The sequence below is a fragment of the Coregonus clupeaformis genome, unplaced genomic scaffold (assembly GCF_020615455.1).
Source record: "Coregonus clupeaformis isolate EN_2021a unplaced genomic scaffold, ASM2061545v1 scaf0636, whole genome shotgun sequence".
NCBI lineage: Eukaryota > Metazoa > Chordata > Actinopteri > Salmoniformes > Salmonidae > Coregonus > Coregonus clupeaformis.
In genome coordinates, this window is record NW_025534091.1 from 227,979 (window position 1) to 246,031 (window position 18,053).

Here is an 18,053-nt window from a genome sequence, read left to right on the forward strand (position 1 = left end):
AGTAATCCTTCTCCCCCCCGCCCCTCCTCCACCCCACCATAAAAAAGAAAAAGTGGTTATCCCACTGGCTATAAGGTGAATGCACCAATTTGTAAGTCGCTCTGGATAAGAGCGTCTGCTAAATGATATAAATGTAAATGTAGCATGTAATAACCTGGCTATATAAACTGGTACCTGTACAGTGTCAATGTTCAGGAATAGGATGTAATAACTTGGCTATATACACTGGTACCTGTACTGAGTCCATGTTCAAAGGCAGCAGGTAATAACTTGGCTATTTACACTGGTACCTGTACTGAGTCCATGTTCAAAGGCAGCAGGTAATAACTTGGCTATATACAATGGGTACCTGTACTGAGTCCATGTTCAAAGGCAGCAGGTAATAACTTGGCTATATACACTGGTACCTGTACTGAGTCCATGTTCAAAGGCAGCAGGTAATAACTTGGCTATTTACACTGGTACCTGTACTGAGTCCATGTTCAAAGGCAGCAGGCAATAACTTGGCTATATACACTGGTACCTGTACTGAGTTCATGTTCAGGGGTACAATGTAATTACTTGCCTATATACATAGAGTACTGTACTGAGTCCATGTTCAGGGTTACGAGGTAATAACTTGGCTACATACTCTAATACCTGTACTTTGTCAATGTTCAAGGGTAGGATGTAATAACTTGGCTACATACAGAGAATACCTGTACTGAGACCAACAGGTCTGTTAGTTAGACCATTCAGCCATCCAACAGGTCTGTTAGTTAGACCACTCAGCAACCCAACAGGTCTGTTAGTTAGACCACTCAGCCACCCAACAGGTCTGTTAGTTAGACCACTCAGCCACCCAACAGGTCTGTTAGTTAGACCACTCAGCCACCCAACAGGTCTGTTAGTTAGATTAGACCACTCAGCCACCCAACAGGTCTGTTAGTTAGATTAGACCACTCAGCCACCCAACAGGTCTGTTAGTTAGACCACTCAGCCACCCAACAGGTCTGTTAGTTAGACCACTCAGCCATCCAACAGGTCTGTTAGTTAGACCACTCAGCCACCCAACAGGTCTGTTAGTTAGACCACTCAGCCACCCAACAGGTCTGTTAGTTAGACCACTCAGCCATCCAACAGGTCTGTTAGTTAGACCACTCAGCCACCCAACAGGTCTATTAGTTAGACCACTCAGCCACCCAACAGGTCTGTTAGTTAGACCACTCAGCCACCCAACAGGTCTGTTAGTTAGACCACTCAGCCACCCAACAGGTCTGTTAGTTAGACCACTCAGCCACCCAACAGGTCTGTTAGTTAGACCACTCAGCCACCCAACAGGTCTGTTAGTTAGATTAGACCACTCAGCCACCCAACAGGTCTGTTAGTTAGATTAGACCACTCAGCCACCCAACAGGTCTGTTAGTTAGACCACTCAGCCACCCAACAGGTCTGTTAGTTAGACAACTCAGCCACCCAACAGGTCTGTTAGTAGACCCAGCACGGCGTTAGTTAGATTAGACCACTCAGCCACCCAACAGGTCTGTTAGATAGACCACTCAGCCACCCAACAGGTCTGTTAGTTAGACCACACAGCCACCCAACAGGTCTGTTAGTTAGACCACTCAGCCACCCAACAGGTATATTAGTTAGATTAGACCCCTCAGCCATCCAACAGGTCTGTTAGTTAGACTAGACCACTCAGCCACCCAACAGGTCTGTTAGTTAGACCACTCAGCCACCCAACAGGTCTGTTAGTTAGACCACTCAGCCATCCAACAGGTCTGTTAGTTAGACCACTCAGCCATCCAACAGGTCTGTTAGTTAGACCACTCAGCCACCCAACAGGTCTGTTAGTTAGAGCACTCAGCCATCCAACGGGTCTGTTAGTTAGACCACTCAGCCACCCAACAGGTCTGTTAGTTAGATTAGACCACTCAGCCACCCAACAGGTCTGTTAGTTAGACTAGACCACTCAGCCATCCAACAGGTCTGTTAGTTAGACCCCTCAGCCACCCAACAGGTCTGTTAGTTAGATTAGACCACTCAGCCATCCAACAGGTCTGTTAGTTAGACCCCTCAGCCACCCAACAGGTCTGTTAGTTAGACTAGACCACTCAGCCACCCAACAGGTCTGTTAGTTAGATTAGACCACTCAGCCACCCAACAGGTCTGTTAGTTAGACAACTCAGCCACCCAACAGGTCTGTTAGTTAGACCACTCAGCCACCCAACAGGTCTGTTAGTTAGACTAGACCACTCAGCCACCCAACAGGTCTGTTAGTTAGACCACTCAGCCACCCAACAGGTCTGTTAGTTAGACCACTCAGCCACCCAACAGGTCTGTTAGTTAGATTAGACCACTCAGCCATCCAACAGGTCTGTTAGTTAGATTAGACCACTCAGCCATCCAACAGGTCTGTTAGTTAGACCCCTCAGCCACCCAACAGGTCTGTTAGTTAGACCACTCAGCCATCAAACAGGTCTGTTAGTTAGATTAGACCACTCAGCCATCCAACAGGTCTGTTAGTTAGACCACTCAGCCATCCAACAGGTCTGTTAGTTAGACCACTCAGCCATCCAACAGGTCTGTTAGTTAGATTAGACAACTCAGCCATCCAACAGGTCTGTTAGTTAGACCACTCAGCCATCCAACAGGTCTGTTAGTTAGACCACTCAGCCACCCAACAGGTCTGTTAGTTAGACTAGACCACTCAGCCATCCAACAGGTCTATTAGTTAGATTAGACCACTCAGCCACCCAACAGGTCTGTTAGTTAGACCACTCAGCCATCCAACAGGTCTGTTAGTTAGACCCCCTCAGCCACCCAACAGGTCTGTTAGTTAGACCACTCAGCCACCCAACAGGTCTGTTAGTTAGACCACTCAGCCATCCAACAGGTCTGTTAGTTAGACCACTCAGCCACCCAACAGGTCTATTAGTTAGATTAGACCACTCAGCCACCCAACAGGTCTGTTAGTTAGACTAGACCACTCAGCCACCCAACAGGTCTGTTAGTTAGATTAGACCACTCAGCCACCCAACAGGTCTGTTAGTTAGACCACTCAGCCATCCAACAGGTCTGTTAGTTAGACCCCTCAGCCAACCAACAGGTCTGTTAGTTAGACTAGACCACTCAGCCACCCAACAGGTCTGTTAGTTAGATTAGACCACTCAGCCACCCAACAGGTCTGTTAGTTAGACAACTCAGCCACCCAACAGGTCTGTTAGTTAGACCACTCAGCCACCCAACAGGTCTGTTAGTTAGACTAGACCACTCAGCCACCCAACAGGTCTGTTAGTTAGACCACTCAGCCACCCAACAGGTCTGTTAGTTAGACCACTCAGCCACCCAACAGGTCTGTTAGTTAGATTAGACCACTCAGCCATCCAACAGGTCTGTTAGTTAGATTAGACCACTCAGCCATCCAACAGGTCTGTTAGTTAGACCCCTCAGCCACCCAACAGGTCTGTTAGTTACACCACTCAGCCATCAAAACAGGTCCTGTTGGTTAGATTAGACCACTCAGCCATCCAACAGGTCTGTTAGGTAGACCACTCAGCCATCCAACAGGTCTGTTAGTTAGACCACTCAGCCATCCAACAGGTCTGTTAGTTCGATTAGACAACTCAGCCATCCAACAGGTCTGTTAGTTAGACCACTCAGCCATCCAACAGGTCTGTTAGTTAGACCACTCAGCCACCCAACAGGTCTGTTAGTTAGGGACTAGACCACTCAGCCATCCAACAGGTCTATTAGTTAGATTAGACCACTCAGCCACCCAACAGGTCTGTTAGTTAGACCACTCAGCCATCCAACAGGTCTGTTAGTTAGACCCCTCAGCCACCCAACAGGTCTGTTAGTTAGACCACTCAGCCACCCAACAGGTCTGTTAGTTAGACCACTCAGCCATCCAACAGGTCTGTTAGTTAGACCACTCAGCCACCCAACAGGTCTGTTAGTTAGATTAGACCACTCAGCCACCCAACAGGTCTGTTAGTTAGACTAGACCACTCAGCCACCCAACAGGTCTGTTAGTTAGATTAGACCACTCAGCCACCCAACAGGTCTGTTAGTTAGACAACTCAGCCACCCAACAGGTCTGTTAGTTAGACCACTCAGCCACCCAACAGGTCTGTTAGTTAGACTAGACCACTCAGCCATCCAACAGGTCTGTTAGTTAGACCACTCAGCCACCCAACAGGTCTATTAGTTAGATTAGACCACTCAGCCACCCAACAGGTCTGTTAGTTAGACTAGACCACTCAGCCACCCAACAGGTCTGTTAGTTAGATTAGACCACTCAGCCACCCAACAGGTCTGTTAGTTAGACCACTCAGCCATCCAACAGGTCTGTTAGTTAGACCCCTCAGCCAACCAACAGGTCTGTTAGTTAGACTAGACCACTCAGCCACCCAACAGGTCTGTTAGTTAGATTAGACCACTCAGCCACCCAACAGGTCTGTTAGTTGAGACAACTCAGCCACCCAACAGGTCTGTTAGTTAGACCACTCAGCCACCCAACAGGTCTGTTAGTTAGACTAGACCACTCAGCCACCCAACAGGTCTGTTAGTTAGACCACTCAGCCACCCAACAGGTCTGTTAGTTAGACCACTCAGCCACCCAACAGGTCTGTTAGTTAGATTAGACCACTCAGCCATCCAACAGGTCTGTTAGTTAGATTAGACCACTCAGCCATCCAACAGGTCTGTTAGTTAGACCCCTCAGCCACCCAACAGGTCTGTTAGTTACACCACTCAGCCATCAAACAGGTCTGTTAGTTAGATTAGACCACTCAGCCATCCAACAGGTCTGTTAGGTAGACCACTCAGCCATCCAACAGGTCTGTTAGTTAGACCACTCAGCCATCCAACAGGTCTGTTAGTTCGATTAGACAACTCAGCCATCCAACAGGTCTGTTAGTTAGACCACTCAGCCATCCAACAGGTCTGTTAGTTAGACCACTCAGCCACCCAACAGGTCTGTTAGTTGGAGACTAGACCACTCAGCCATCCAACAGGTCTATTAGTTAGATTAGACCACTCAGCCACCCAACAGGTCTGTTAGTTAGACCACTCAGCCATCCAACAGGTCTGTTAGTTAGACCCCTCAGCCACCCAACAGGTCTGTTAGTTAGACCACTCAGCCACCCAACAGGTCTGTTAGTTAGACCACTCAGCCATCCAACAGGTCTGTTAGTTAGACCACTCAGCCACCCAACAGGTCTATTAGTTAGATTAGACCACTCAGCCACCCAACAGGTCTGTTAGTTAGACTAGACCACTCAGCCACCCAACAGGTCTGTTAGTTAGATTAGACCACTCAGCCACCCAACAGGTCTGTTAGTTAGACAACTCAGCCACCCAACAGGTCTGTTAGTTAGACCACTCAGCCACCCAACAGGTCTGTTAGTTAGACTAGACCACTCAGCCACCCAACAGGTCTGTTAGTTAGACCACTCAGCCACCCAACAGGTCTGTTAGTTAGATTAGACCACTCAGCCATCCAACAGGTCTGTTAGTTAGATTAGACCACTCAGCCATCCAACAGGTCTGTTAGTTAGACCCCTCAGCCACCCAACAGGTCTGTTAGTTACACCACTCAGCCATCAAACAGGTCTGTTAGTTAGATTAGACCACTCAGCCATCCAACAGGTCTGTTAGTTAGACCACTCAGCCATCCAACAGGTATGTTAGTTAGACCACTCAGCCATCCAACAGGTCTGTTAGTTAGATTAGACAACTCAGCCATCCAACAGGTCTGTTAGTTAGACCACTCAGCCATCCAACAGGTCTGTTAGTTAGACCACTCAGCCACCCAACAGGTCTGTTAGTTAGACTAGACCACTCAGCCATCCAACAGGTCTATTAGTTAGATTAGACCACTCAGCCACCCAACAGGTCTGTTAGTTAGACCACTCAGCCATCCAACAGGTCTGTTAGTTAGACCCCTCAGCCACCCAACAGGTCTGTTAGTTAGACCACTCAGCCACCCAACAGGTCTGTTAGTTAGACCACTCAGCCATCCAACAGGTCTGTTAGTTAGACCACTCAGCCACCCAACAGGTCTATTAGTTAGATTAGACCACTCAGCCACCCAACAGGTCTGTTAGTTAGACTAGACCACTCAGCCACCCAACAGGTCTGTTAGTTAGATTAGACCACTCAGCCACCCAACAGGTCTGTTAGTTAGACAACTCAGCCACCCAACAGGTCTGTTAGTTAGACCACTCAGCCACCCAACAGGTCTGTTAGTTAGACTAGACCACTCAGCCACCCAACAGGTCTGTTAGTTAGACCACTCAGCCACCCAACAGGTCTGTTAGTTAGACCACTCAGCCACCCAACAGGTCTGTTAGTTAGATTAGACCACTCAGCCATCCAACAGGTCTGTTAGTTAGATTAGACCACTCAGCCATCCAACAGGTCTGTTAGTTAGACCCCTCAGCCACCCAACAGGTCTGTTAGTTAGACCACTCAGCCATCCAACAGGTCTGTTAGTTAGATTAGACCACTCAGCCATCCAACAGGTCTGTTAGTTAGACCACTCAGCCATCCAACAAGTCTGTTAGTTAGACCACTCAGCCATCCAACAGGTCTGTTAGTTAGATTAGACAACTCATCCATCCAACAGGTCTGTTAGTTAGACCACTCAGCCATCCAACAGGTCTGTTAGTTAGACCACTCAGCCACCCAACAGGTCTGTTAGTTAGACTAGACCACTCAGCCATCCAACAGGTCTATTAGTTAGATTAGACCACTCAGCCACCCAACAGGTCTGTTAGTTAGACCACTCAGCCATCCAACAGGTCTGTTAGTTAGACCCCTCAGCCACCCAACAGGTCTGTTAGTTAGACCACTCAGCCACCCAACAGGTCTGTTAGTTAGACCACTCAGCCATCCAACAGGTCTGTTAGTTAGACCACTCAGCCACCCAACAGGTCTATTAGTTAGATTAGACCACTCAGCCACCCAACAGGTCTGTTAGTTAGACCACTCAGCCACCCAACAGGTCTGTTAGTTAGACCACTCAGCCACCCAACAGGTCTGTTAGTTAGACCACTCAGCCACCCAACAGGTCTGTTAGTTACACCACTCAGCCACCCAACAGGTCTGTTAGTTAGACCACTCAGCCACCCAACAGGTCTGTTAGTTAGACCACTCAGCAACCCAACAGGTCTGTTAGTTAGGCCACTCAGCCACACAACAGGTCTGTTAGATAGACTAGATCACTCAGCCACCCAACAGGTCTTTTAGTTAGACCACTCAGCCACCCAACAGGTCTGTTAGTTAGACCACTCAGCCACCCAACAGGTATATTAGTTAGATTAGACCCCTCAGCCATCCAACAGGTCTGTTAGTTAGACTAGACCACTCAGCCACCCAACAGGTCTGTTAGTTAGACCACTCAGCCACCCAACAGGTCTGTTAGTTAGACCACTCAGCCATCCAACAGGTCTGTTAGTTAGACCACTCAGCCATCCAACAGGTCTGTTAGTTAGACCACTCAGCCACCCAACAGGTCTGTTAGTTAGACCACTCAGCCATCCAACAGGTCTGTTAGTTGGACCACTCAGCCACCCAACAGGTCTGTTAGTTAGATTAGACCACTCAGCCACCCAACAGGTCTGTTAGTTAGACTAGACCACTCAGCCATCCAACAGGTCTGTTAGTTAGACCCCTCAGCCACCCAACAGGTCTGTTAGTTAGATTAGACCACTCAGCCATCCAACAGGTCTGTTAGTTAGACCCCTCAGCCACCCAACAGGTCTGTTAGTTAGACTAGACCACTCAGCCACCCAACAGGTCTGTTAGTTAGACAACTCAGCCACCCAACAGGTCTGTTAGTTAGACCACTCAGCCACCCAACAGGTCTGTTAGTTAGACTAGACCACTCAGCCACCCAACAGGTCTGTTAGTTAGACCACTCAGCCACCCAACAGGTCTGTTAGTTAGACCACTCAGCCACCCAACAGGTCTGTTAGTTAGATTAGACCACTCAGCCATCCAACAGGTCTGTTAGTTAGATTAGACCACTCAGCCATCCAACAGGTCTGTTAGTTAGACCACTCAGCCACCCAACAGGTCTGTTAGTTAGACCACTCAGCCATCCAACAGGTCTGTTAGTTAGATTAGACCACTCAGCCATCCAACAGGTCTGTTAGTTAGACCACTCAGCCATCCAACAGGTCTGTTAGTTAGACCACTCAGCCATCCAACAGGTCTGTTAGTTAGATTAGACAACTCAGCCATCCAACAGGTCTGTTAGTTAGACCACTCAGCCATCCAACAGGTCTGTTAGTTAGACCACTCAGCCACCCAACAGGTCTGTTAGTTAGACTAGACCACTCAGCCATCCAACAGGTCTATTAGTTAGATTAGACCACTCAGCCACCCAACAGGTCTGTTAGTTAGACCACTCAGCCATCCAACAGGTCTGTTAGTTAGACCCTCAGCCACCCAACAGGTCTGTTAGTTAGACCACTCAGCCACCCAACAGGTCTGTTAGTTAGACCACTCAGCCATCCAACAGGTCTGTTAGTTAGACCACTCAGCCACCCAACAGGTCTATTAGTTAGATTAGACCACTCAGCCACCCAACAGGTCTGTTAGTTAGACCACTCAGCCACCCAACAGGTCTGTTAGTTAGACCACTCAGCCACCCAACAGGTCTGTTAGTTAGACCACTCAGCCACCCAACAGGTCTGTTAGTTAGACCACTCAGCCACCCAACAGGTCTGTTAGTTAGATTAGACCACTCAGCCACCAAACAGGTCTGTTAGTTAGACCACTCAGCCATCCAACAGGTCTGTTAGTTAGATTAGACCACTCAGCCACCCAACAGGTCTGTTAGTTAGACCACTCAGCCACCCAACAGGTCTATTAGTTAGACCACTCAGCCACCCAACAGGTCTGTTAGTTAGACCACTCAGCCACCCAACAGGTCTGTTAGTTAGACCACTCAGCCACCCAACAGGTCTATTAGTTAGATTAGACCCCTCAGCCATCCAACAGGTCTGTTAGTTAGACTAGACCACTCAGCCACCCAACAGGTCTGTTAGTTAGACCACTCAGCCACCCAACAGGTCTGTTAGTTAGACCACTCAGCCATCCAACAGGTCTGTTAGTTAGACCACTCAGCCATCCAACAGGTCTGTTAGTTAGACCACTCAGCCACCCAACAGGTCTGTTAGTTAGACCACTCAGCCATCCAACAGGTCTGTTAGTTAGACCACTCAGCCACCCAACAGGTCTGTTAGTTAGATTAGACCACTCAGCCACCCAACAGGTCTGTTAGTTAGATTAGACCACTCAGCCACCCAACAGGTCTGTTAGTTAGACCACTCAGCCACCCAACAGGTCTGTTAGTTAGACCACTCAGCCATCCAACAGGTCTGTTAGTTAGACCACTCAGCCACCCAACAGGTCTGTTAGTTAGATTAGACCACTCAGCCACCCAACAGGTCTGTTAGTTAGACCACTCAGCCATCCAACAGGTCTGTTAGTTAGACCACTCAGCCACCCAACAGGTCTGTTAGTTAGACCACTCAGCCATCCAACAGGTCTGTTAGTTAGACCACTCAGCAACCCAACAGGTCTGTTAGTTAGGCCACTCAGCCACACAACAGGTCTGTTAGATAGACTAGATCACTCAGCCACCCAACAGGTCTTTTAGTTAGACCACTCAGCCATCCAACAGGTATGTTAGTTAGACTAGATCACTCAGCCACCCAACAGGTCTGTTAGTTAGACTAAACCACTCAGCCACACAACCGGTACGTTAGATAGACTAGATCACTCAGCCACCCAACAGGTCTGTTAGTTAGACTAAACCACTCAGCCACACAACCGGTATGTTAGATAGATTAGACCACTCAGCCACCCAACAGGTCTGTTAGTTAGACTAAACCACTCAGCCACACAACCGGTACGTTAGATAGACTAGATCACTCAGCCACCCAACAGGTCTGTTACATTTTACATTTTTACATTTTAGTCATTTAGCAGACGCTCTTATCCAGAGCGACTTACAGGAGCAATTAGGGTTAAGTGCCTTGCTCAAGGGCACATTTACGTCATTTAGCAGACGCTCTTATCCAGAGCGACTACAAATTGGTGCATTCACCCTATAGCCAGTGGGATAACCACTTTACAATTATAAAAAAAAAATTTTGGGGGGTGGTAGAAGGATTACTTTATCCTATCCCAGGTGTTCCTTAAAGAGGTGGGGGGTTTCAAATGTCTCCGGAAGGTGGTGAGTGACTCCGCTGTCCTGGCGTCGTGAGGGAGCTTGTTCCACCATTGGGGTGCCAGAGCAGCGAACAGCTTTGACTGGGCTGAGCGGGAACTATGCTTCCGCAGAGGAAGGAGCCAGCAGGCCAGAGGTGGATGACGCAATGCCCTCGCCTGGGTGTAGGGACTGATCAGAGCCTGAAGGTACGGAGTGCCGTTCCCCTCACTGCTCCATAGGCAAGCACCATGGTCTTGTAACGGATGCGAGCTTCAACTGGAAGCCAGTGGAGTGTGCGGAGGAGGGGGTGAACGTGAGAGAACTTGGGAAGGTTGAACACCAGACGGGCTGCGGCATTCTGGATGAGTTGTAGGGGTTTAATGGCACAGGCAGGGAGCCCAGCCAACAGCGAGTTGCAGTAATCCAGACGGGAGATGACAAGTGCCTGGATTAGGACCTGTGCCGCTTCCTGTGTAAGGCAGGTCGTACTCTCCGAATGTTGTAGAGCATGAACCTGCAGGATCGGGTCACCGCCTTGATGTTGGCGGAGAACGACAGGGTGTTGTCCAGGGTCACGCCAAGGCTCTTCGCACTCTGGGAGGAGGACACAACGGAGTTGTCAACCGTAATGGCGAGATCATGGAACGGGCAGTCCCTTCCCCGGGAGGAAGAGCAGCTCCGTCTTGCCAGGGTTCAGCTTGAGGTGGTGATCCGTCATCCATACTGATATGTCGGGCCAGACATGCAGAGATGCGATTCGCCACCTGGTTATCAGAAGGGGAAAAAGGAGAAGATTAGTTGTGTATGCGTCAGCGTAGCAATGATAGGAGAGGCCATGTGAGGATATGACAGAGCCAAGTGACTTGGTGTATAGGGATAAAAGGAGAGGGCCTAGAACTGAGCCCTGGGGGACACCAGTGGTGAGAGCACGTGGTGCGGAGACAGCTTCTCGCCACGCCACTTGGTAGGAGCGACCGGTCAGGTAGGACGCAATCCAGGAGTGAGCCGCGCCGGGAGATGCCCAGCTCGGAGAGGGTGGAGAGGAGGATCTGATGGTTCACTGTATCAAAGGCAGCAGACAGGGTCTAGGAAGGACAAGAGCAGAGGAGAGAGAGTTAGCTTTAGCAGTGCGGGGAGCCTCCGTGACACAGAGAAGAGCAATCTCAGTTGAATGACCAGTCCTGAAACCTGACTGGTTTGGATCAAGAAGGTCATTCTGAGAGAGATAGCAAGAGAGTTGGCTAAAGACGGCACGCTCAATAGGTTTGGAAAGAAAAGAAAGAAGGGATACTGGTCTGTAGTTGTTGACATCAGTGGGATCGAGTGTTGTTTTTTTGAGAAGGGGTGCAACTCTCGCTCTCTTGAAGACGGAAGGGACATGGCCAGCGGTCAAGGATGAGTTGATCAGCGAGGTGAGGTAGGGGAGAAGGTCACCGGAGATGGTCTGGAGAAGAGAGGAGGGGGGATGGGGTCAAGCGGGCAGGTTGTTGGGCGGCCTGCAGTCACTAGTCGCAAGATTTTATCTGGAGAGAGAGGGGAGAAAGAAGTCAAAGCATAGGGTAGGGCAGTGTGAGCAGGACCAGCAGTGTCATTAGACTTAACAAACGAGGATCGGATGTCGTCAACCTTCTTTTTCAAAGTGGTTGACAAAGTCATCCACAGAGAGGGAGGAGGGGGGAGGATTCTGCAGTGAGGAGAATGTGGCAAAGAGCTTCCTAGGGTTAGAGGCAGATGCTTGGAATTTAGAGTGGTAGAAGTGGCCTTAGCAGCAGAAACAGATGAAGAAAATGTAGAGAGGGAGGGAGGAAAGATGCCAGGTCGGGGGAGTTTAGTTTTCTTCCATTTCCGCTCAGCTGCCCGGAGCTCTGTTCTGTGAGCTCGCAATGAGTCATCAAGCCACAGAGCTGGAGGGGAGGACCGAGCCGGCCGGGAGGATAGGGGACACAGGGAGTCAAAGGATGCAGAAAGGGAGGAGAGGAGGGTTGAGGAGGCAGAATCAGGAGATTGGAGGGAGAAGGATTGAGCAGAGGGAAGAGATGATAGGATGGAAGAGGAGAGAGTAGTGGGGAGAGAGAGCGAAGGTTGCGGCGGCGCGTTACCATCTGTGTAGGGGGCAGAGTGAGTAGTGTTGGAGGAGAGCGAGAGAGAAAAGGATACAAAGTAGTGGTCGGAGACATGGAGGGGAGTTGCAGTGAGATTAGTAGAAGAGCAACATCTAGTAAAGATGAAGTCAAGCGTATTGCCTGCCTTGTGAGTGGGGGGGGGATGGTGAGAGGGTGAGGTCAAAAGAGGAGAGGAGTGGAAAGAAGGAGGCAGAGAGAAATGAGTCAAATGTAGACGTGGGGAGGTTGAAATCCCCCAAGACTATGAAGGGTGAGCCATCCTCAGGAAAGGAACTTATCAAGGCGTCAAGGTCATTGATGAACTCTCCAAGGGAACCTGGAGGGCGATAGATGACAAGGATATTAAGCTTAAATGGGCTAGTGACTGTGACAGCGTGGAATTCAAATGAGTAGATAGACAGATGGGTTAGGGGAAAAAATTGAGAATGACCACTTGGGAGAGATGAGGATTCCTGTGCCAACACCCTCTGACCAGATGCTCTCGGGGTATGCGAGAACACATGGTCAGACGAGGAGAGAGCAGTAGGAGTAGCAGTGTTTTCAGTGGTAATCCATGTTTCCGTCAGTGCCAGGAAGTCGAGGGACTGGAGGGTGGCATAGGCTGGGATGAAGTCAGCCTTGTTGGCGGCAGAACGGCTGTTCCAGAGGCTGCCTGAGACCTGGAACTCCAGGTGTGTGGTGCGTGCAGGGACCACCAGGTTAGAGAGGCAGCAGCCACGCGGTGTGAGGCGTTTGTGTAGCCTGTGCGGAGAGGAGAGAACAGGGATAGGCAGAGGCATAGTTGACAGGCTGCAGCAGATGGCTACAATAATGCAGAGGAGATCGGGATGAAATTAACTAAACATCAGGGAAAGGAGAGAGCAGGCCTCCCTCACCAAAAAAAAATAATATATATAACTCTCCCAACTTCCACCTCAGAAACTATAATTGTTTCACTGAACCACCCGAGTAAAACTCTCCCAACTTCCACTTTAGAAATTAGAATTGTTGTAAACTACAGCAGACTGTTATCAGTAGCTGTAATTAAGTACAGCAGCTACCAACCACCTAACGTTATATGCCTCGGATGAGGTTAGAAAAACAGCGGAATGGTAGCAGCTAGCTGGCTCAATCACAGGTACTCTTAAGCATGAAATAACATTGGAAACAATTAACCATAGTTGCAAAAGTTACCAGTAGCTACCCGCTAGCTAGCTAGCTTTGTTGGTCCAAGTAGTGGGTAGGCTAGCCTCGTGCTTCAGCCGGAGTCCGACGAATACAGTCCTTACCTACAATAATTACCACAATAACCTTCAATAACTACCTGAGTAAGCTACCTATAATACCAAACTACAATACCTACCTACAATCTAAATACATGGTTTAAGCTTAACTCAACACCATATAAGAAGCCAAGCTTACCTTTCATAACGCAGCAACGATTAAACGTTGGGTAGCTAGCACAAAGACTAAACTAATTAGTTAGACTAAACCACTCAGCCACACAACCGGTATGTTAGATAGACTAGATCACTCAGCCATCCAACAGGTCTGTTAGTTAGACAACTCAGCCACCCAACAGGTCTATTAGTTAGACCACTCAGCCACCCAACAGGTCTGTTAGTTAGACCATTCAGCCACCCAACAGGTCTGTTAGTTAGACCACTCAGCCACCCAACAGGTCTGTTAGTTAGACCACTCAGCCACCCAACAGGTCTGTTAGTTAGATTAGACCACTCAGCCACCCAACAGGTCTGTTAGTTAGACCACTCAGCCACCCAACAGGTCTGTTAGTTAGACCACTCAGCCACCCAACAGGTCTATTAGTTAGACCACTCAGCCACCCAACAGGTCTGTTAGTTAGATTAGACCACTCAGCCACCCAATAGGTCTGTTAGTTAGACCACTCAGCCATCCAACAGGTCTGTTAGTTAGACCACTCAGCCACCCAACAGGTCTGTTAGTTAGACCACTCAGCCACCCAACAGGTCTGTTAGTTAGACCACTCAGCCATCCAACAGGTCTGTTAGTTAGACCACTCAGCCACCCAACAGGTCTGTTAGATTAGACCACTCAGCCACCCAACAGGTCTGTTAGTTAGACCACTCAGCCACCCAACAGGTCTGTTAGTTAGATTAGACCACTCAGCCACCCAACAGGTCTGTTAGTTAGACCACTCAGCCACCCAACAGGTCTGTTAGTTAGACCACTCAGCCACCCAACAGGTCTGTTAGTTAGACCACTCAGCCACCCAACAGGTCTGTTAGTTAGATTAGACCACTCAGCCACCCAACAGGTCTGTTAGTTAGACCACTCAGCCACCCAACAGGTCTGTTAGTTAGACTAGACCACTCAGCCATCCAACAGGTCTGTTAGTTAGACCACTCAGCCACCCAACAGGTCTGTTAGTTAGACCACTCAGCCACCCAACAGGTCTGTTAGTTAGATTAGACCACTCAGCCACCCAACAGGTCTTTTAGACAAGACCACTCAGCCACCCAACAGGTCTGTTAGTTAGACTAAACCACTCAGCCACACAACCGTTATGTTCGATAGACTAGATCACTCAGCCACCCAACAGGTCTGTTAGTTAGACTAAACCACTCAGCCACACAACCGGTATGTTCGATAGACTAGATCACTCAGCCACCAAACAGGTCTGTTAGTTGGACTAAACCACTCAGCCACACAACCGGTATGTTAGATAGACTAGATCACTCAGCCACCCAAACAGGTCTGTTAGTTAGACTAAACCACTCAGCCACACAACCGGTATGTTCGAAAGACTAGATCACTCAGCCACCCAACAGGTCTGTTAGTTAGACCACTCAGCCATCCAACAGGTCTGTTAGTTAGACCACTCAGCAACCCAACAGGTCTGTTAGTTAGACTAAACCACTCAGCCACACAACCGGTATGTTCGAGTAGACTAGATCACTCAGCCACCCAACAGGTCTGTTAGTTAGACTAAACCACTCAGCCACACAACCGGTATGTTCGAGTAGACTAGATCACTCAGCCACCAAACAGGTCTGTTAGTTGGACTAAACCACTCAGCCACACAACCGGTATGTTAGATAGACTAGATCACTCAGCCACCCAAACAGGTCTGTTAGTTAGACTAAACCACTCAGCCACAAAACCGGTATGTTCGATAGACTAGATCACTCAGCCACCCAACAGGTCTGTTAGTTAGACTAAACCACTCAGCCACACAACCGGTATGTTCGATAGACTAGATCACTCAGCCACCAAACAGGTCTGTTAGTTGGACTAAACCACTCAGCCACACAACCGGTATGTTAGATAGACTAGATCACTCAGCCACCCAACAGGTCTGTTAGTTAGACCACTCAGCCATCCAACAGGTCTGTTAGTTAGACCACTCAGCAACCCAACAGGTCTGTTAGTTAGACCACTCAGCCATCCAACAGGTCTGTTAGTTAGACCACTCAGCCACCCAACAGGTCTGTTAGTTAGACTAGACCACTCAGCCACCCAACAGGTCTGTTAGTTAGACCCCTCAGCCACCCAACAGGTCTGTTAGTTAGACCACTCAGCCACCCAACAGGTCTGTTAGTTAGACCACTCAGCCACCCAACAGGTCTGTTAGTTAGACCACTCAGCCACCCAACAGGTCTGTTAGTTAGACCACTCAGCCACCCAACAGGTCTGTTAGTTAGATTAGACCACTCAGCCACCCAACAGGTCTGTTAGTTAGTACCACTCAGCCACCCAACAGGTCTGTTAGTTAGACCACTCAGCCACCCAACAGGTCTATTAGTTAGCACCACTCAGCCACCCAACAGGTCTGTTAGTTAGATTAGACCACTCAGCCACCCAACAGGTCTGTTAGTTAGACCACTCAGCCATCCAACAGGTCTGTTAGTTAGACCACTCAGCACCCAACAGGTCTGTTAGTTAGACCACTCAGCCACCCAACAGGTCTGTTAGTTAGACCACTCAGCCATCCAACAGGTCTGTTAGTTAGACCACTCAGCCACCCAACAGGTCTGTTAGATTAGACCACTCAGCCACCCAACAGGTCTGTTAGTTAGACCACTCAGCCACCCAACAGGTCTGTTAGTTAGATTAGACCACTCAGCCACCCAACAGGTCTGTTAGTTAGACCACTCAGCCACCCAACAGGTCTGTTAGTTAGACCACTCAGCCACCCAACAGGTCTGTTAGTTAGACCACTCAGCCACCCAACAGGTCTGTTAGTTAGATTAGACCACTCAGCCACCCAACAGGTCTGTTAGTTAGACCACTCAGCCACCCAACAGGTCTGTTAGTTAGACTAGACCACTCAGCCATCCAACAGGTCTGTTAGTTAGACCACTCAGCCACCCAACAGGTCTGTTAGTTAGACCACTCAGCCACCCAACAGGTCTGTTAGTTAGATTAGACCACTCAGCCACCCAACAGGTCTTTTAGACAAGACCACTCAGCCACCCAACAGGTCTGTTAGTTAGACTAAACCACTCAGCCACACAACCGTTATGTTCGATAGACTAGATCACTCAGCCACCCAACAGGTCTGTTAGTTAGCTAAACCACTCAGCCACACAACCGGTATGTTCGATAGACTAGATCACTCAGCCACCAAACAGGTCTGTTAGTTGGACTAAACCACTCAGCCACACAACCGGTATGTTAGATAGACTAGATCACTCAGCCACCCAAACAGGTCTGTTAGTTAGACTAAACCACTCAGCCACACAACCGGTATGTTCGAAAGACTAGATCACTCAGCCACCCAACAGGTCTGTTAGTTAGACCACTCAGCCATCCAACAGGTCTGTTAGTTAGACCACTCAGCAACCCAACAGGTCTGTTAGTTAGACTAAACCACTCAGCCACACAACCGGTATGTTCGATAGACTAGATCACTCAGCCACCCAACAGGTCTGTTAGTTAGACTAAACCACTCAGCCACACAACCGGTATGTTCGATAGACTAGATCACTCAGCCACCAAACAGGTCTGTTAGTTGGACTAAACCACTCAGCCACACAACCGGTATGTTAGATAGACTAGATCACTCAGCCACCCAAACAGGTCTGTTAGTTAGACTAAACCACTCAGCCACAAAACCGGTATGTTCGAAAGACTAGATCACTCAGCCACCCAACAGGTCTGTTAGTTAGACCACTCAGCCATCCAACAGGTCTGTTAGTTAGACCACTCAGCAACCCAACAGGTCTGTTAGTTAGACCACTCAGCCATCCAACAGGTCTGTTAGTTAGACCACTCAGCCACCCAACAGGTCTGTTAGTTAGACTAGACCACTCAGCCACCCAACAGGTCTGTTAGTTAGACCCCTCAGCCACCCAACAGGTCTGTTAGTTAGACCACTCAGCCACCCAACAGGTCTGTTAGTTAGATTAGACCACTCAGCCACCCAACAGGTATGTTAGTTAGACCACTCAGCCACCCAACAGGTCTTTTAGTTAGACTAGGCCACTCAGCCACCCAACAGGTCTGTTAGTTAGACTAGATCACTCAGCCACCCAACAGGTCTGTTAGTTAGACTAAACCACTCAGCCACACAACCGGTACGTTAGATAGACTAGATCACTCATCCACCCAACAGGTCTGTTAGTTAGACTAAACCACTCAGCCTCACAACCGGTATGTTAGATAGACTAGATCACTCAGCCACCCAACAGGTTTGTTAGTTTGGCCACTCAGCCATCCAACAGCTCTGTTAGTTAGACCACTCAGCCATCCAACAGGTC